The sequence below is a fragment of the Nomia melanderi genome, chromosome 13, assembly GCF_051020985.1.
Source record: "Nomia melanderi isolate GNS246 chromosome 13, iyNomMela1, whole genome shotgun sequence".
Classification (NCBI taxonomy): domain Eukaryota; kingdom Metazoa; phylum Arthropoda; class Insecta; order Hymenoptera; family Halictidae; genus Nomia; species Nomia melanderi.
This window is the reverse complement of record NC_135011.1, coordinates 13,218,678-13,240,629: the sequence shown is the minus strand read 5'-3', so window position 1 is coordinate 13,240,629 and position 21,952 is coordinate 13,218,678. Positions and strand designations below refer to the sequence as shown.

The 21,952-nt window shown below is 33.2% G+C and overlaps 1 protein-coding gene across 5 annotated transcripts in view; it reads left to right on the top strand.

Moving 5' to 3' along the window:
* Cad99C (cadherin 99C) overlaps positions 1 to 21,952 on the top strand; it is a 303,145-nt gene that overhangs the window by 169,293 nt on the left and 111,900 nt on the right. Inside the window, exon 1 of one of the 5 annotated variants that reach the window (XM_031973643.2) lies at positions 20,779 to 20,815. The exons of the other annotated variants lie outside the window; for them this stretch is intronic. The gene's annotated coding sequence lies outside the window, so the exon portion shown is untranslated. Of the gene's footprint in view, positions 1 to 20,778; positions 20,816 to 21,952 lie in introns of those variants that run through there. 5 annotated transcript variants of the gene reach the window in all.

Here is a 21,952-nt window from a genome sequence, read left to right as displayed (position 1 = left end):
AAAACTATATTAATTTTTATTTTGTTTTGTAAATTAAACATGCAATTAACACATTGTTAGATTATTGAATTTTTGTTTAAAAATATGCATATAATTTTTTATTTTATAAAGAATAATTAATATTGTTTCGTATGGATTTATTAAATTTATTACATGTGTACTTCTTTTCAATGTGAATTGTCGACTCGAATTTGACGATTTTAATTTACACAGTATTTTCGGAGAACCAATCTACCGTGTAAATTGAGGGTTATGTGTATTATATTAACACTTTATGCACCGACTTGCTGGAATGAAAACACGTTGCTAAAACCGGCGACGTGTTATTTCGATTCATTATACAGTGATGCTCGGTTAAATTTTGAAGGAGTCTGCTCGGTTAAATTTTAACTAACCATCCCTACTCTTCCTCACTACTCATTGCCTCGAGCTCAGTGTAACGTGATCTCAGTAGAGAGGGACAGAAAATGAATATGGTGAGCAGAAGGGAAATAGCCACACATCGATAAGGTACCGCGAACGTAAACAGTAATCGTGCAGTGATGAAAATTTCAGTTTCAGTCATTTCAGTCTTACCTTTTCAAATATCGTACCAGTGGTTTATGAAGATTCTTTTCATTAAAATGAGTCCAAACACGACGTAATTGATTACTTTTTTCGATTTAAGGAAAATGAACCTTTAATTTTGTTAATAACGTTCAGTCGGTAAAAACTAATCTGATTTACGTCGTGTTTGGACTTATAATAATCTGAAAAATATCAACAACTCATCGGTACTACATTTGAGAATGTAAGCTTAAAATTATGCAACTGAAATTTTTTTCAAGCGTGTTTATATTTGACGCATGCAGTATCGTTTTGAAGTCTTGCGTCTCGATCCCCGATGCTCGACGGGTTGTATCTATCTGTGCTTCCGCTCACTGTCGCTTCTTTGCCTTTGTCAGGCTGTCTTCGAGTCAACGTATGGAGCAGAAGGTTATCCTGCTCGCAAGAATATTAATGTCGGATTCCAAAATTTTAAAATTAACCGAGCATCACTATAGAGGGGAATAATTTCAAAATATTTGGTACCTATGAATAGCTTATAATACAACCAATACCTGAAGAACAACAATTTATATAACGTTAGTTTGTTCAATAAGCACTAGTTTCAAAAAATTCTGATCGATATGCGTTGGTACTGAAAATCCGATTTTCCGATCCTGGTAGGTAAATGGTGGCGTCGAAAATCCGACTATTCGGATCCCATAGGTAAAGTGTCAATCCTTTATGAACGAGGATTTTTAGAAAATTAGATATCGAATTCTTAAATACTAGAAAATCATGAAATCATGTACCGATCTTTTATTTTTTGAATGATTAAATTCAGAATTTTTTATTCGCAACTTTGTGTCCCAGATATTTAAAATTGAGGATATCATTAGAAAGACTTTCGTCCTCCAAGGGTTAAAAGTTCTACCACTGATTTCTCTGCATTTGGCCAATATTTTGTTATTTTATAGGCGAAGTTAGTATTACTAAAAAAATTCTCGACCATTAACAATTAATTACAAAGTTAATACAGTTTCGGAAGGTTCGCAGTAAAAAGACTTACTCTCTCCTTGTATATTCCGAATATGATTCAGGCCAGTAGACGCGAATGTTCTCGCGCCACTAACATGCGCGTCTACGGTGCTATATTCTCACGAACGTGCGTAACATCCTCCACGAAGCATCCATGACCCTTATTGTCGTTCAGTACTGTTGCCATGTGAATTGCGTTCTGCTCCAGCTCGCGCGTCATAGTACGTGTGCAAAGGGAAAGAAAAAGATATCGTCTACGCGCGAAGAAGAAAGGAAACAGAAAGGTCCTTTAGAATCCGTTTTACGAGATTCATGTTTGTCTTATCAACTACACTTTTTCTAACATAAAATAAAATTTCTGAATTGTAGTTGAGATAGAAATTAACAATTGTCACATATTATTTCTTTGTGCACAATTTACTTTGTACCGGTACTCAATTAATTATTGTATATACCTAAACCTCTTTTTATGCGACAGGTACGTTCCCACAACTTACACGTAAAAAAAACTGTAAATTCCAAAGAAAAAGTGAAGATTGAAACGAAAGTTTGTAAATCACATATAGCTTATCATTTATTATTTCTTGGTGACATTACTAATTTTATAAAGCGATTTTCTTCTTTTCACTTACAAAATGCAAATGCAAAAAATGCTGTAACTCTGTTATCTACGCGAGCACTAAAAACCGATTTGAGACCAAGCAGTATTTTCAGAACAATCCCATAAAGTAAAATTGCAGATTTCACAGGTAAATTGTGAAATTTCTTACGAATCTTTGGAAAAGGATGGTAAAGATTAATTAATATTTTCAATACCCCTCGATCATAAAATAACACGTGAACTCATAAAAAGATCATGGCGACATATTGCCGACGGTTTCTTTGAAAACAGCTTTTAAATGTCTCAAGTGTTGGTCGCGTAGAAGTAAATAAAAATCGCGTAAAAAGAAATTATTTTTGATATCTCAATTCGTGTAAAATGATTCGCATAGAAAGAGGTTTAGGTGTATCACTAAACAAGTTTTATCGAATGACATTTACTTCGTTGGGGTCGGTTTTAAATACGTAATCACGTCGACCGTCGATTATCACTACGGTGGTCATCGAGATAAAAATAAATATTAAGTTTAATGAAAAATTAATAGTTACTCTCTTAACACATTGAACTTAACAGGTTCTCTGTATAAGTAATATAATTTCGCTGTGATTTCACTTTTATTAGATAGCAGCGCTATTTTTTCGGTAGCTGATCACAGTCACGCGCCGCTGCAGGCTAGACGAACTATGAAGGTATTTATCTCGCTCATTATTGTCAGCCGTGAAACATTCCCTAGTCGTGATTCCGTTATTCGCCGGAATGTTTCTCTTCTGGATGGGTTCTAGGTTCTTGCGGACGGTGTTCCGTGAGGCATAAGATCACGTCCATCGGCATGGTTTCTGCTCGATAATCCGAAGGGAATTCGAAATCATGTTTTTCCGTTCAACCATTGGCTTCGGTCCTCTTTCATCCGGGGTTCCTTTCCTTGGTCGTTCATGAACGAACGGACACGGTTTATTCGCTCGTATCCCATCTCGAATCAGCTCTGTTACGATATCCGGACGATCTAGCCACGAAACTACGAGAATGTCTGCGTTTTTCATGCAGAGTTACGCCTAGCTAAGGACGTGACGCAATCCGGCAAAGTGAGTTATCGTCTCGTCCGGTGATCACCGATCGCGTTGCCCCGTGGCGGGAAGTCGGCTACAGTAAAAAAACCCTGTGCCATACTTACTTCCGGAACTGAAACAAAATATTCCATGCATATTTTGTAATCGTTTCCTGCTATACTCAAGTGTTCGTCCATTTTCTTATACACCGCGAACTCTGTAAATAATTATCACGGTTATTGTGCTTTCCGTGCTTTAACCCTATATACACTGGTATTCCGTAAACTGTACTACACCTGACCCTCGATTTACGCGGACTTTTTTTACCAGTACATTAGAACACTATTTATGTACTTGTGTTTTCTGAAATGTCATTATTATTCTTTCTGTTGTTTGGCTATGTGAAATAAATATGCTATAAATAAATATACCAACTTTTCTATCGAATATATTTTCTCTTGTACCGTCAGACTCTACGCAATTTTCGTTCGAGTAAAACGAATCCACGTGGAACGGATTTTCGCGTAAGTCGAGGGTCAAGTGTATAGTGTCTTCATAATCACTAAGCAAATTATCTAACAATATTTAATAGCAGTATTTATTGCGATCGTATTTCGAACATTTTTATTATTAATTAATTTCATTAATTTATTATGACTTTAAGTTCATATATGACAGTTTTATTATAAATATAGAACAGTTCGCAAAGAGGTTGAAACAGAATATCAATGAACGGGGACACGAAGACCAGACTGGCTGACAACCACAAGAACTTGATCTTTTTACATGTTATTGCCATTAATTTGGATTAGAGACAATGTTGTATAGTGCGTACGGTTCTTTTTTCTCCGTAGGGAAAAATCGAAAGAAATGAAGGTTTCGTATTATTACTTTAACACTAAAACTACTAAGTAGTTAAAAAAACTTTTTGAAATTTCTCTATAGAAACTCCAAGAGTTCATTTAGTGAGACTTTAATTGATTTATAATTCAGTTTGCGCATTGTTACATCATCTTTAATAATGTCCCAGAAAAACATCTGGTATCTTTTTAATAATTGCAAAAAGAAGAAATCAGGAATGGATCATTTTTTACCGATCTGGTTGTTTTAGTGTTAAGTAACTATTTGATAGAATCTTTTAAGTTATTGTTTGTTACCTCTTGTTCACTGTGAGAACTTTTAACAAATATCACTGCAATTATACAATTCGTCTTACAATTTACAAAGTTAGAAACAATCAAACTTTAAATACACTGTGTTATATAGGTTTCCCCTACCTTTTACTCAGCGTGCTCGGGCAACCAGCAAAAATCCGAGTCGGATACGACACGGTCGTTGTGTGTACAGTGATTTCAGTGTCACGTACGCGTACGGCGGAGATCAACGACTCGGTCTAGCTGTGAGCGTTTTTTACCGGCCTGGTACAGTTGTGAGACGTTACGAAGCGATATCGCGGGTTACGTAACCATATTTTAATAAAGCTTGGGGACCACGGGTCTCGAGGGAAAGTGGATGTTTTAAGACAGAAATTGGTGTCGCCAACCGGATTACTTCATTTCTATTCTAAGTTTCTATTTTCGACTGTTCCTCGGATTTAAATTTACTTTCTCGTTATCATCATAACTTAATGTTTTCGTTTAGTATAAAGTGGAATGTCGATTATCCGAATTAATCACTTACGCATGTACATGTTTCTACTGTACTTTAAACATCCCGTTTTAGTGTCTCGTCTGATTGCGAGTTTAATATGTATGTTCAGATTTCATTTATTCTACGAGTGTTAAAAGAAAAAGAATACTGCCAGAATTAGAAGACGGATTGAATATTGTCGATTTACAGAAAGGGATGAAAGTACGTTTGAAAATTGTTTAATCTTTGGTTGAGAGATAAAAAATCGATTATTTGGACGGATTTGTCTTCCAATTAGTTCGTACAGTCGACGTTCTATTAATATGGTTTTCTAATCTGTCGGAAAATTAAAACCTTTCGGAGTGACTTTCCTCATTCAATTATTACTTGTAAAAGGTTCGAGTCAATCTAATCTCGAAATACTTACATATATGTACATTTTCGAAACGTGCGAATACTCATTTTGAAGTTCGAAACTAGTCTGTGAAGTTTGCATACTTCATAAATACCGTAATGAATTTTTATATCTTATTAATAGTGTTCGACCATATGATAGGAACCTTGAGAATTCGCAAGTAATTACATATTAAATTTGATTTTATTCCTACTAAATAAATACTTATTAACGCTAAAATTACCGAGCAGTCGAATTGACTTTATTTAATTTTCTTGTTATACTCTAAGAGTGCATCTATTGAAATTTCGAATCACTTGTAATTCAGTCTGCGCATAACTGGATCAATTTGCTTAGTAACTTCCGAGAGAAGCATTGATTACCTTTTCACAATAATTATAGAAAAAGGAATCGGAAATCGGTCATTCTGACTTCCCTGGTAGGCTCAGTGTTAGCAAGCTAAAAGTGCACAGGTGCAAGAGGAAGACGTCCACTCGCAATGATCGGTTCTGTACTCATTGTTAATTATAGCATCAGTGACGCTTCCATTTTGACAGATTCTTGGTATTTACTGAATCATGTAACGAAGAACGTAAATAAAACAGAATATACAAAGAGAGATACAACGGTAGCGAATGGACATGGACGTCGATGTCTTATTTATATTTTTATTTATAATTCATTTATATTTTTTTAATTGTAAGATGACTTCACATATTTTATATGCTGCAAAAACTACTACGGGACACACCCATATAATTTCTGACATCTTGTTTGTTTCCTTTCATATAAATTGATGCAATAATCTCTTTCCTCCAATTACAGGGGAAGTCGTCTGGTCTTCATGTTCTTCTAAGAATGTCCTTTAATTTATTTCTTGTACCTTCCTGATTCTGCGACTGGATTTCTTTCGGGATTCCATCCTGTTCCGAAGGTTTTTGTTACTGTAACTTCCTTATTTCTTTACCCATCTTTTTGATTATGAGGCTAGTTTCCTTTTCTTCTATCTGTACATTCTTCCTATTTACTTCAAATTTCTCACTGCTCAACCTTCTTAATAAATTACTGTTTCCAATCTCCTTCAGATATTTATTTGCTATTATTACCTGCTTTTTCTCTTTATTAATATATCCTATATCTTCTCTGTTGTTTTCATCGATTTTATTTTGTTTAATGTCCCTATCTTTTGCTTTTCTTTTTTTACATAGTACATTGAGTTTCCCTTTTCTTTGAAGTTAATACTCTTCTCTTTATTTCTTATAATTCTTCCACTTTTTACATTCTTTTTGAAATTTTCGCTTTTCTCCGATAAATATTTATATTATCTCTTTCACCGAAACTATTCACTGATTGTTATCTTTTGCATTCTAATTTTATACTAATAAAGTTTTCCTCAATTTTCTTTTTCAACTTCTCCCAACTTTTTTCTATATTTAAAAATCTGAGTATCTTGATTTTCGTTTTTATCTTTTTATGACTTTTTATCTTTCTTTTTATTTCATAGCTTGCCAATTTTATTGTAAGTCATCGATGGTCTGACTCAATTTGACCATCCATTTTGAGTACTGTATGTAGTTAAAGTCTCTGTCTTTAATAATACACAATTTACCATAGTTCGCTTCCCTGATTCTTGCATACGTTCCCATTTATTACTTGCCATTATGTTCCTTCCACCAATCGGAGCAAGTACCCACTTTCCGTACTTTTATGTCTACATGTCGATTCTTTTATTATTTTTTCCTACTAGTTTATTTCTATATATCCTTCCACGTTTAACAATTCCGACTTTAAAATCTTCGCTCATTACTATGTGGCAGCAAATATCTGGCGCCGTGTCTCTGTCATGTTTAGTCTAAGATAGTGGTGTGATTGAGCGAATGGTTTTGAATGAGTAGTTATGTGATAGGTTCGAGCGGTTGTTTAACACGTTCACGACACATAATTCAAATCAAACACGGGGTGTTTGATCGGTCTGAACGACCAAAATTAAAAATTGGTTTATATCTAGTTTTTACAACAAAATATTTGAGATGTCCCCTTGCCGCTCTGACTTTTTAACTTTTAGAACAGCCAACGTCTTTTCTCCGTCAGGCAGTAAACAAATTCAAGTCTCTACAAAAATTATATTCATAAGAAAAAGTTACCAGTTGAGACATTCTTTTTCGATAATCTTAAAGCTTACGTTAAAGGTACAAAATGAATAAGATGTTAAAGGTGATCGTTGAAGCTAATGTGAGAGCTGCGCTACACTTGTCTTTATTTATTCGCTGAATAAATTTTAAGTGATCGTAAGGTTACACTACTTTTGCATCCTCCCCTGTTCCATCGCCACAACTACCCCTTTTTGCTTGTTTTTAATGCTGGCTTATTTGTACATTTTCTATGTCATTTTCTTCGTCACCATCCTATTATACACAGTACACGCTATCCAGCTATTCTATTCCATCTCCATTTTTCGTTTTGCCATTTCATCGTTTCCTCTGTTATTTGATTCCACCTTTATTCCACCTTATTAAAATCCTCGTATTCTACTAACAACTGTAGAACAACCTTCTTTTATATTTTTCCTTTTCAGTTTCAACTAATTAAGTTGTTGTTAATTCTACTTCATAAAATTGTTGTTTTTGATGTCAATAGTCATTATTTCTACTTGTTAATATTGTAATATTCTGAAATTATAGTTTTGTTTTTCTTTATCCATTCCCTTTTTTTCCTTGTGTAACTTAATTGAGATTTTACCTATTTTCAATAATATTTTATTACTTTACTTTGTTTCGTTTAATTTTTGTTAAAAGTGTTATTTAGAATATGTTTAAATTTCTCTGTACGATATGTTCAATTTCCTACTGGAACACGTTCTTTTAATAGAGATCGACTTTTTAAGTAAATGATGTTTGATGAAATTACACTGCTATGTATCCGTGATTATACATAGGTAGACACTACTATTTGCTAGATGTACATTTGTTACATTTTACACTAATAAACACCAGAATTTGGTGAACTAGTTAAGTCTAGAGTTAACCAGTTAACTGTGTTTAACGAGTATACACGTCATCTTAAAACCCGAAATCATGCTAATCTTTTCAACGATGAATTATTTTTTCTGGTACACATGTAATTCTTGTTCGTTTTGTTTTCATTTTTCGTCAGAATATATTATAGGTACATTTTCACTACGTTTGACAAGTTATATTTCATAGCTTGATTTATTGCGCGTACAGTGAGGGATGTTTCAAACTAAATTCCACAGTTAAATGGTTAATACTATACTAGATACTCAACTTTTTCTGCGTTACATTAATAATATTGTATCTTTACGGGGTAAAACGTATGTTGAATGTAATAAATATTGTACAAATAACATTACGTAATTCCTATCATTGGCTTCTTTCTTGAAAAGGAATGGAATCTCTAAGCAAGGTTTAAATTTTATAGTGATCGTGCCAAGGTAAACTAAACTCCATAAACTTACATGCGTAAGATGGGAGGCAGAGAGGTTGAAGTTCTTGGGAAAGAAGAAACGTTTTTTCAAGGTACGGAAAAGGAATAGAAATACAATTCATTGGATACGAAACGGTATATACGTTTTTCTACTTAATTGCCTTGTAATTGAATACATTTTTCTCAATGGGAAACAAGTTTTCGCATTCCGTTAACGAAGAATTCACGCGGCCTTTCTTTGATCCGTGACGCCATTGCTGAGTTTACTTTGTCACCCATGGAGAAATACTTCCCTTTGAGGTGTCCTTTAAGGTGAGAAAAGAAGTGGATATAGCATGTTTCCAAATCAGGTCTCTATGAAGGGTGAGAAATACGATCAAACTTAAGTCGGCCTCTTTCTACGCAATCCCACGGAGTTACATTCGTAAAATTCTACTTCTACCGATTTCTTAAGTTTGGATTTGTAGTATTGTCTTCATAAGGAACGGTTAGAGTTAAAAACTACTCTTTTAAGAGAATAATGCGCTCATAGAACAAGTTTATCACTACGGTAGGTTTGAGCAGCAAAGTTATAACATCGATGTTCACCTTCAAATATACCATCAAAAAACACCATTGATGTTCAAAAAATATCGATGATAAAAGGTCGATCGTAAAGAAATATTGATAATTCTGAGAATGATGAAATTGCAAAAATATAAAATATAAAAAATATGCAAGTGGGAGAGGAAAGTCAATGTATTAATTGATTTTATTACATTTATTTAAAACAAGACAAAGGAGAAGTTCTTTGAAGTTCTTTCAGGTCTATTCCTTACTTTGGGTATTATTTGACCTGCCTTGAAAAATAACCTCTCTAGTAAAACAGATGTTGCAATAGTTGTTAAATAGGTATACAGTACCAATCTCTGAAAAGCGAGGATATGTTATTGTCAGTCGACTCCAAAGAAACAAGAGGATCTTGGTTGGTCGTGTTTCTGAAATATAAATTCGTACTTAAATTACAAAACAGGAATTAAAAAATTGTAATAAAAATCTGATGTAGTTCAAGTACATATTTACTCGTCAGATATAAGTAAAGTTCCACATGGTATTTGTTAAAGCCGTCTTTTCCATGGTCTTGATAGAATTTTCTCTATGTTTTTGGAATTATTTTATTATGTTCACTAAACAAGCCTTTGTATGAAATTTTTTTTATATGTATATTTTCTATAAACAAAAAATAATTTCAGCTTCATGGCTAAGAGGAAGGCTTCGTTTACATACCCTAGTCTCTTTAAGTTATCTTAACCTCTCACACTTTCACAGATTCATACATTCATACATTCATACTATTAAATATTATTCAAATTATGATCAATATTCTATTAAATATTATAAAAATCCTTCAAAGATACCCCTGGCCCTGGGAGACCAGTTATGTGGAATTTACATCTGCTAAAAACCCCCTGATTGTCCTGTCATCCGGTGCTAACGAGGGTGGCGTTGGAAACAGCAGACAGACACTGTTCATAACCACCCTCTTAATCCCTTCATCTCTGAATATGTATTTTTTAAATATGAATTTTGTGAAAAAAGCGTACGGTTGTGCGTTAGTCAATCAGAACACATGTACTGGCAGCTAATTTAGCTCTTAAGCTGTCAGGTATAAGCGAAGATCCCCGTGTGGTACAATTATCCTTTGTCTAGGGGTGTTCTAGCTTTCTGATAATTTAAAATGTTCGTGGCATCTAGTAACATTCGGAAGGAAAAGGCTAGTTCTATCTTAACTTATCCTTATCCTAATTTCTGCTTCTTTGGTTCCTTACTCTTTTCTTTATCTTTTCTCTTTCTTTGAATTTTTCTTACCACCGTATTGTCCTCTCACCCATTCTTCCATTCACGACATTCTCAATATCCATCCTTTTTTCCGTTTCCCCAGCCTTTGAAATTAAAAAATATATAAATATTTTTAATGTTTAAGGTATAAGTTCTGAAATATTATGTCAAGTGCAGTGGCAAGTCGTAGAAAATGAGTCTGCTCTGTAAAACCAAATCTTTTTATAATTGGTTCAAAATTTTTTTAAGGGGCTACTTATCCACGAGCGTCGTTAAAATTATAATAATAATATAATATAATTATAATAAATTATAATAATAATACAATATAATTATAATAAATTATAATAATAATACATTATAATAATAATATAATATAATTATAATATAATTATAATAAATTATAATATTAATTGTAACAGTGGTTTGATTAACACTTTCAGTGTTTTTTGTAGCTTATTAAGCGATTGTTTGATTATATGTAATAATCATTCGTACAGAATTGATTAATTTTTTCTCTGGTTATTGAAACCAAAACAATGATCGGAATTTTCTTTCGTGACTATAACTACATTTGTGCAGTATGAAATTAATAAATACCAACCTATGAATAGAAATTAACAATGTTTTCAATAGTCTTAATAATTTTATTAAAACGAATATATTTTATAATTTTGATGTTACAATGACATTAAACATTTACGCCTTTAATTTCATTAGTTATTTTGCGATAAAAAATGTAATAAATCAATTTAACCCAGTATATGGATGTGTGACTGTAAAGTCACGCGGGCCTATAGAGAGTTAAATCATCGTTGGCGACAACGATTAAAAAAAGTTACAATTGCTTTGGCTTTTTCTAATGATTTTTTTACTGAGCTACAACATTTAATAAGTGGCCAAAACAAGAGATATGTATGCTTTTTCTCCCCTAATAATAAACAGTTGGAGAACCTTACTTCTGTTCTCTGATATTACTTTCTATTTGTAACAGTTTCAAAGATCTGTTTACATCGATCACACTGTAGGTATAGAAGGTATAAAAAAATTTTGAGACATTTTTGGCATAACAGTCTATTGTTCAGAATGTTTTCATAACTTTTACGTACCATTAAATAGGGAAAATAGGACAAAAACTGATAATTCTAATTTACCCTATAACTACCCTTCTAGTTAAGATAGAAGAGTGAAAATTGGTGTACATTGTTTTATACTGGGAAGCCATCGAAGAAAACTTTCATGAGAAAAATCGGTTTAATGTCATTTTTGACCTCCTTATCCTGCTACACTATTTATTACATGTGTATTTCTTTTCAGTCTACATTGTTGACTCGAATTGTACGATTTCAATTGACACGCCATTTTCGGGGAATCAATATATCGTGTAAATCGAGGGTTAGGTGTATTGGTATAAAATTCAAACGACACTTACTGTAATGTCTCGTGCCGTTCATACGATTTTTATTTAGCGTTTAATGTTTATTGACGAGGACTGTTTGCCTGTACAGTTGCTCGATGGTTTGGCTAAGCTCAGGATACGCGGAAGCGGTTAGCAATGCGGCAGTGGACTCAGCAGAAGTAGAGAGTCCGTATTATTACGATCAACTATGCATCTCTACTGCACGCCGAACACGCGGATGCACCGTCAACCCTATTGCCCCCTCCGTTCGCTATTTGTGCAACGAGCCGAGTGCCAGTGTCAGATCATAAATCATATTCAGATTCCGTTCTCGGACTCATAAACTAACTGGGTAACAGTAAGTTCACGGGGTTGTATCACGACGATACTTCTGCATGTTCCATGCTGACCTAAGCAATCCGACTGTTATCGCTGAAAACGACATCCGTTTCTCGTTACGATGCTCGTACAATTTGTTGATCGAGCGCCTGTGAAATTACATCACAGGTGCACTGTGTCATTTGTACAACTGAATTATGAGCACTACTGACCGAACGCAGAAACCAGTTGCTAAATAATTACTAAAATTGTATTTAATGTATTGTGTAATTAGTTTGTTTATGATACGGTGTTGATGTGTGATTAATCATTGCTAAATGATTAATATTTAACTAGTTTTACGCATAGGTATTTAATGTTTTAAGATTGTAGTGAATATATGCATTATTTTATTTACCGTTTACGATTAAATTAAATAAACAATTGATAATTGATAATAGAAATGTACATTAAATTATTTTCTGTGTTTTGAAAATAGGAATTTTTAACGCTGAGTGCAACCGATTCATAGTGAGTTGTATAATAAGTGTAAGAGTGGTATAAAACAGTAGTAATATGGACAAAGCACATGTATGTTTGAAATCAGACATGTCTGTTAACATTAAACAAGAAATAGCTAGAATCGAATAACAAATAGTTAACAAGTATTTCACAAAGTGACAAATACATCTATTATTTAAAGTAAATGATATTAATTTTTGTATAAAATATTTTGTAATATATCCATACTACTTCAAAGATGGATTTCTTAAAAATAGTATTGGGAAGTAATTTATAATAATATTATTTGAAAGTTCCTGAAAATATTTCCGTCTGGTGCTCAAAATATGTTTATTTTAAAACTGAGAAGAGTTTCTCTAGTGCAAACGTAAATGCCTTTTTCTTAAAAAAAAAGAAGTTAATGTAATTTTGAAGTCTTTTTGTCATTCATAATGAAAAGAAATAAATACACAGCAGATTATATACATTTATGGCAAGCACAAGTGTAGAAAATATGAAGCGGAGAAATATTTGTAATAGTTTAACCCTTTGCACTCGGAAGTTTCTCGCTAGAAATATTTAACATTTTTTGACGAGACAAAGATGATATTCCTTGAAAGTAGCTCGAAGGGAAATCACAAATACATTGAGAAACAAAGCCATTTTATTTCAGTGTTTCATGTATCGAAGCATTATACAAAGTTCAACATTAAATATCAGATTTTATAGTTTCACTGCGTCAAATCAAGTGGTGACTGAGAGCCAGTTCTCGAGCGTAAAGGGTTAAGTGTACTGCTGCTTTATTTCCAACTTATTAAGAGAAGGTATTAGATTTCACTTAACCCCTGTTTCTGTACATCTTTGTCGCAAATTTTTTCGCACAAAGATTCGCTGTGTAGAAATAGCACATTTATAGTTAAGTGAACACAACACAAAATTCCATAATGCAATATAGTTGTTTTCATGTTCAGTTTTTCTAACTTTGTATATATGTTTTTAAACATAATTTCATTGGTTTTTCTTCATTCGAAACATGTTGTGAAAAGGTGATCGCATAATCTATACCTATACCTAAGGCACGTTGAATATTATTAGAATGCAAGATTGCTTTACCGTTGGTCCGAAGTGCGCTGTGATAAATAGAACGCGAGACGATAATTGAAGTTGACCTGATATTTTTAACGCTGAAAATGGTAGCATCATAAATCACTAATATTGATTTAATTATTTCTCTGCGCCGAAAGAAACGTTACTCCGGGAGTAATCAAAGATAGATCTCGCACTGACTGCAGATTGATGTATCGAGTGCACCGGGAAGCCCTTTCATTTGACCGATCCTTTTACCTTCTTTTCCTTATGATTTATTTCGTAAGAGGATTACGTGTGGCTCGAAGAGGAAGATGCAGTGCGTGAACTAATTATAATGTAGTGACGAGTATTCCACATTCATACGAAGAGCGGTCTCTCCCAACGAGAAAGTATCAAGTATTGACCCGATTTAACGGACATTAATAAATTGGCTTGCATAACATGAGTGAGACAGAAATACGATGCAAAATTCGATTTGAAAATTGTTGGTGATGCAAACCCGCCTTGCTGCACTGACAAGGAAGGACACCAAATGTTTCCCTCGGATTTTAATGAGTTTTTGTAGGATAATAATATACATATATCTAATCTTATATATGAAATATTAGGTGTAGATAGTTGTTAGGAATTTCGAAGATATAGGCATTTGAAGGTACGTATTTTGAGCGTATATCATGATTATAATATGAAGTTTTCAAAGTCGCAATGAAGATATGGGGTAGATTGTTGGATAGTAACATGATTTTCGTGAGTTCAAGCTCTCTTAAATCATACTCATGTTTCTTTTCTTTTGTTTTTCTCAATAGTTAATCGAATGCAAGTACACACGACAAATTCTTCGATTACTTTTCATTTTCTTGAAACATGGTATGAAAATAAGTACTTCCTGTTCTTCATTTTTCTTTATTTTTACATACCCTATCTTTAGTTTTGTACGTATATAAAGCTTACATATAAAACCCTTAACATTTTATTTATTTATTATTTTATTTTACTGAGTTTTCCTTTAATTCTTTGATAACTATTGGATTTCACAGCAAAGAACAGTTATTTCTGCAATGGTTTTAACATCATATGACTTGTCATTGGTAAACTGCAACGTGTCGTCTGACAGTCTTGACCGATAAACTTATTTTTTCATCACTTTTTTAAGTCACCATACACGGCAACGACTCTATGTAGAATTCCATTAATCAACGACCTACCAATTATTCTAAACCTTTTATTGAGTTTTCAAAACATTTAATTCATGATAATAGTATACTTAAGTTGTTGAAAGTTAAAAACTCTTTAAGAACTTGTCAAGAGCTGTTTCAACATAATCTTATTATTTTCTAAGAAGATGTTTCTATATCTTCTTAGTAGACAAATATTTCATTAATACAATGAAATGTTCAAAAATATGGAAAGACCGATATTTTTTGTATTAAACATGTTAAACTATTTTCGATTTAATCTTCAACATCCCTCCCGAACAAAAAATAAATAGTTCTCAACAATTATTCAAACTTCACTAACAAACAACGGTTTTAATTTTTTTGAATGTTTCATATTTCATCAGAGTATCTTTTTCTATCTTAATATGGGTTAGAAAAAAATGGATCTTTCGTACAAAGTATTGTTTCGGAAGTAATTTTAATTTTTATACAACTTATAATAAAAAAAAAATATAAAAATTTGTTATTACGAAATATGTAATAGCGATCAGCAACTTATTTTACTATGGCGTTTAATATAATACTACAACTTATATATAATTACTACAACTGTCGTTTAGTGTAATTTGTAGTAAGTATGGTTTAATTCATACTACACGTATGTATTTAGCAGATCGTAATAATATCGTGGTTTGGGTAACTATATCAATAACTAAATCTAAAATAGAGGTGTACTTTCGACATACTTAAATTAGAATTCTAACGATCTTATCTGTTTTTCACACCCTGCAGATATTATTGGATCTTTAGTGATGGGATCAAGTACATCGTAAGTAGTAATAAAACTCGACAGTGCCAAATTCATTGAACACGTGGATTTATAATCATGAAAAATACCCATAAGTTTCTTTTAATTTTTATAACATGTAATCTTCCTTTCTACAAGAATTTCCATGTCTTTTTTTGTTTTTCAAAACAGCCTATTTGAAAATTACACACACATGTATTTACTCAAATATGCAAACATAATTCACAATGAAACAAAAAATATTTATATATTACTTGTTAACTCTAAAAGATTACGAAATAATACAGGGTATTTTCGAAACCGTGCTACAACCATAAAATGAATTATTCTGTATAATCATTTTCAAGATAATCGTGTTTAAAGATTCGTCAAGTGTGTATGCTGTTGAAGAGGAATCAGCTAATATGTCTGTTTATAACTTGCAATCTCCACTTCTTGTTTTCAATGTGTGCGCGTTAGATATACATTAAAAGTCGATTACAGTAGTGCTCACTTATACGTCCGCGATTTTTCCCTCTTTGGCGTCGGTCCCTTGCACTCCAATTCTCTGAATCAGCGCTTGAAACGAACCGGCAAATAACTATTAACCTTTTGCCCTATAATTTATTTCTCAACCATGATTGATACAACTACATACTTTGCCATTAATAATTTATTGATAAAAGAGACAAATATTAAGTATATCCTACGCCTATGTTTGCTCTAAAGTATAATAATTGATAACAGAAGAATAGTATTTAATTCGAATTCACAAACATTGAATAATGTTTATGTTTATTAAATTCTATTTAAAATCTTCACCACGAGTCTCATACGTTATTATATGACAAGGGGTTAATAACTGTTATATAAAGAGCTTAAACGAACAGTTATGAAGGACTGATATTTTTAATAACTGTTATATAAAGGGCCTGAGTGAAACAGTTATGAAGGACTGATATTTCTAATAACCGTTATGAAGTGTCAACATTATATAGACATCGGTCTATACCGATTTCTTTCTTTCTTCGATTTCTTTATATAGAATATCGGTTCTCAGATCGGTTCTAACATCGTTTTTCTTTGTTTTAAGAAAAAATAACAGTTATAGAATAAATATAAGATTATAGAATAGGATTAGTACTCCGTCAAATTAAAACGTTAAATGCGTTTATCTTGAAACGTAATATTCTCACTTGGCATGGACAAAATTTAAAAATTTATATCCATCAAATTCAATAAGTTAGTTCGAACAATTGATTTACGTTCATGAGAACATATTGATATTGATATTATTAATACCTTCCTCACACTTAAAACGATGGATATAAGACACACACACACACACACACACACACACACACACACACACACACACACACACACACACACATTATGGCAATAAATACGATGAATAAAGAAATAAGACTAGGAGTCCCAACGATAATTTAATGCTCTTTCTAATGTGACTGATAGTTAACGAACCAACCCGTCAATCGAGAAATCAGTAGTCGCAATCGAGATATGGATAAGATCGAAGGCACCGCCTACAATCTGTTAAGATCTTGCTCACTTAAACCTTGGGGGATACATGCTTGTCAGCGTATCAAACTGGAAAGAGCTACCAAGGAAACCAAGAGATAACTGTAGCTCACGTAGTATACTCGTCGTGCCGAAAGTAAAATCTCGTGATACTGATCATTCATGTTCTACCATGAACGATATGTTTTATCTGCAATTCGTTTATTAATTAAATGCAATTTTTAATAAAAAGGAGGAATATCCAGATATGTAAAAATATTATATTTTCTGAAAAAGTTCAATCTTCAAATTACTTATTATAACTTGAAACCTAAATCGAAATCCGAACTTGATCGAAAATTGAAAAAAATCATTGTGTCTGACAAAGATTTGTATAAATTTCATAATTAAATACCTAGTCCCAGACCGTGGGCAAATTATAATAAATACTAAAACATAAACTACTTATAATTTCAGTGATTGAGCATTATAGTGCAATTGAAAGGTAAACGGAGATTCAACATTATAAGTTATGAACTAAAGAAAATATAGAAAAATAAAAATTTTAAGCGGTGTAACAAACGGACGGCAGCACTTAAGAGATAATATCAGAAATTGATTAATTACTTTTAAAATTAAGTTTGCTACAAAGTGTGAGCAAAAAAAGAAATGGTTTTCAGATTTTTATTACAAAAATTATTTATTAATTATCGGTACATAAAGAATGAGTTGAATAGTGTTACCTGAAAGGTGCAATGTTTGAAAAATAATTACATTATACTTAGTAGCTTATAATACTTAAATTCATAAGTAAGCAAGAGATACAGTACAGTGATGCTCGCTTAAATTCCACAAAATCTGCTCGGCTAAATTCGACTGCACCACGTAATTTTAACCTTATTTTCTCAAACATAATGCCGATGGCCTGTTGAGATTGTTCTCATTAAAATAAATCCAAACACGACGTAAATCGGTCTAATTCTATCGATTTGCGAGAAATGAACCTTTAATTTCGTTAAGTACGTTAAGTCGGTAAAACTAGTTCGATTTCCATCGTGTTTGGACTCATTTTAATCAAAACAACCTCAGCAACCCACTAGCACTACATTTTAGAAGGTAAGATTAAAACGACTGCAATTGAAATTTTTTTCATTGCATGTTTATATTTTACATGTGCTGCATTGCTTTGAAGTCTTGTGTGTTGACCCTCGATTTTCGGCGGACTGTGGCTATCCCGCTTTCACTCACTATGTCGATTATCTACCTTTGTCAAGCTGTGCCAAAGTCAGTTCTTGGAAAGAAATAGCTTCCTCCTGTTTCTTCTGTTCGGCTAAATTCCATTGCTGGGGCCCGTAATGGTGGAATTTAAACGAGCATTACTGCATAAAAAGGAAACGATGTAAAACTTAGGAAAAGTACCGGAGGAAAATAAATACAACAAATAAAAATGTAGAAATAGAATTTATATAATGGAAAAATTGATGAACAATTGCTTAGTTTTTGAGAAATTCGAGTTTAAAAATTCGAGTTACCACTGTCAGTTACAAGTAACTATATGGTGCAATTTTCTGCGCGACATAAACAAAAAATCTTTTTTAACAGACTTTTGTAGGTAAGAATAAGATATTGTTAATCAAATCTTTCCCTCTTTTCTTGTATTTATTAGGAGTATCGAAAAGTGATTTAATTTCTTAAATATAAAGTTTATTTAAATTTTTTAAATTGTACATGAAATGTTTAATCATTGAGATACTCGTCGTCATTGTCGCTACGATATTTTGCCATCTGAAAATAAATTTTTGTATGCCCCTTTCCTAGAAATGCCCTGATGTTTCATTAAAATGCTTTTGTATTCCATTCATGATATTTTCATAATTGGAAACTTTTTTACCATTTAAAAAATGCTACAGAAATCTAAGTATTTGAAAATAGGATGGGGTTAAGTCATGAGAGTACGACTGATATGTCAAAGTTTCTTAGTCAAATTTTCTGATTTTTTCTGCGTGACTTTTGCAGTGTGCGACGTCGTATTGTTATACTGCAGTATACCTCTCTTTCTGTTAACCATAGCAGGACGTTTCTTTGCAATCGCACTGTGTAGGCGTGTTAGTTGTTCGCAATAAAAGTTGGCAGTAACAGTATTTCCGGGCTTCAAGAGTTCCAAATAAATAACTCCTTGGAAATTCCACCGTACACACAACACAACAACACTTCATTCACGTGAATACTCGATTTTGGAGTTGGACATGCGGAACCTAGTTTCCGTATTGCCACACCTTTCCAATTTTGTGAAAGTGTTCTTGCAGTGCGGACCACGATACACCAAGCACTTCTGCAATTTCTCCAATTGTCAAACTCCGATCTTTTTCAACTACAGTTTTTAATTCGTCGTTTTCATGAAAAGACAGTCTTCTTGGTCTCTTATCATTTTCCAAATGAAAGTCCCAGTTTCGAAATTTTGCGAACCATCGTTAACACTTCCGCACACTTAAGACTTCCGAATAAACATTATTAATACTGTTCGATGCAATAATAGCATTGTTTCCTTTACGAAATTCATACAGAAAACAATGTCGGATATGCTCCTTTATCATTTCACCTGAACTCATTCTTTTTAAATGATAATGAATCCTTCAGAAAAAAATTAAGCAGCTTATATGGACAGTGTTTGAGATTATTTTAGCGGTGAATAGATCGTCAGTTTCATTCACTGAACTTATTGGAAATGGGTGATTAAATAATGAAACAGTATATATTTTACAGTGTGACTTTATTATAACGACTTTGAAAAACACGTGTAGCTCTTTCAAGTTCTCGAATGCGAATGACTCGAAACACCTAAAAGTAAGTTGGTGTCCGCTTTTCTTTACAAGACAGTTTATAGCCTTGCCTGGAGAAAAGTTTCTCGACTTCGCGTGACAAGATCCAGACACATCTGGTTGCCTTTCTATCGCCTTTGTTTAGACTAAAGATATGTGAACGTTGGACATTTTTGCTTTTGCTAGCTTAGCATTAGTAATAATTCAACAGGAATTTTGTAAGATTCATTCAACGACAAACGTCAAACTGTGACTACATCTCGATAGCTAACAATAAGCATGAAACGGAAAAACTTAATTTTATTATTTTTCTGATTTCTTCCTAAGGAATCACCTCGTGTCCGCTTGATATATCATTCAGCCGCGCCTTATATAATACAGCGAGGGGCAAACGAAAGGCAAACGAAAGGCAGAGCAAAAGTACTCGAACATCGTTTCTCGCGTAGAATACTGATATAGAGCAAGAAGGTGGGCGCGAGGCCGAGGAACACAGAAAATTATTCTTCCCGTGATATAGTTTATTAACTGGGGCGGGTTTTAACAGCGATTCAAAGCGACGCGATGTCGCGAGGGACGAGGCTCCGAATGTACGTTACACAGTTACACACGACTAAGACAGTGGACGGTAGACGGTGCAGTTCAGTAATCTATGTACCGCCGAGCGATAAGTAGGGGCTGGCTCGTTCCCCGCAGTCGCTGCTTTAATTCAGAACTACCGCGCGCCTTCGAGTAAGTATACATATACAGTATACAGTACCGGTCGACCTGCTAGCCAATCGTTTCTCACAGGCAATGTATTCGAAACGGAAGAGGGGTTCGTCCGCGAGGCTTTCTCAAGCGGGTACTCTTCGCGTCGTGGGGCAGGTGCATCCTCCTCCGTTCGATGTAACAGACCTCGCATATGCATATTACACACCACTCGCCTGGCAATACGTTACACAGACCAATACCTGTAGAAACGGTCTCATGGTTTGACCCGTTCGCGTTGCACCGAACTGCTTTGTGCAGTCACGTTCAGTAATCACGGTCTCATAAAACGAGCAGTACATTGCACTTGCTTCTCTACGCCGGCCAACGTAATGTTGCATAATTGTCGGACATTGCTGACTAGTTTCGGCAGTGTTCCCTTTGGTTTATTAAATAAGACAGATTCGAATGTACGACACCGCCATGCCACGCCGCGCGATGATACAGTTCCGTAGAGATCCGGGGGAAACTGATTTTTGTTATAGTAGTCAACACCTAATATTGTTTTTCATTTGTTGAATATTATAATAGCAAATTTTGTCTTTTAATGTATGAGAGAAGTAGTAAAGTTATTGTGGGATCGAGATAATAAAGATCGATGGACTATATGAATAAAACTACATGAATGTACTAAAAGAAATATATTTAAGATATATTAAAAATACAAAATAAAATTATATATTCTTTCATTTTGACTGATATTATTTTGTATTATTGTATTAAGTCTTCTTTCGAAGTACGAGTAACCGTTATCAGATTATAGTGAAAACTATATGTATATTTACTATTTAGAAAATGAAGTTTTTATGTTCGTAAATCACTTTACAACGGTGAAAACGTGAACAGTGCTTAGAAAGACTATGTTTTGATTTTTGTTTTCATGTTACTTTAATTGCCTCTACGAATTTTATCCACGAAAAGTGTAATTTGTTTTATTTACAAATTGTATAGATATAATGTTTTTATTAAATGCTGAACTCTTATACACTATTCACGTAATCGTTACATTAACAGATACCCACTTTGTGATTTCAATTAAAGTTTATATCTAATTAAGATGGGAATCTTACTTCTTTCGATAAAGAATATGAATTTTGTAGAAAAAGGTATGAATGTCTT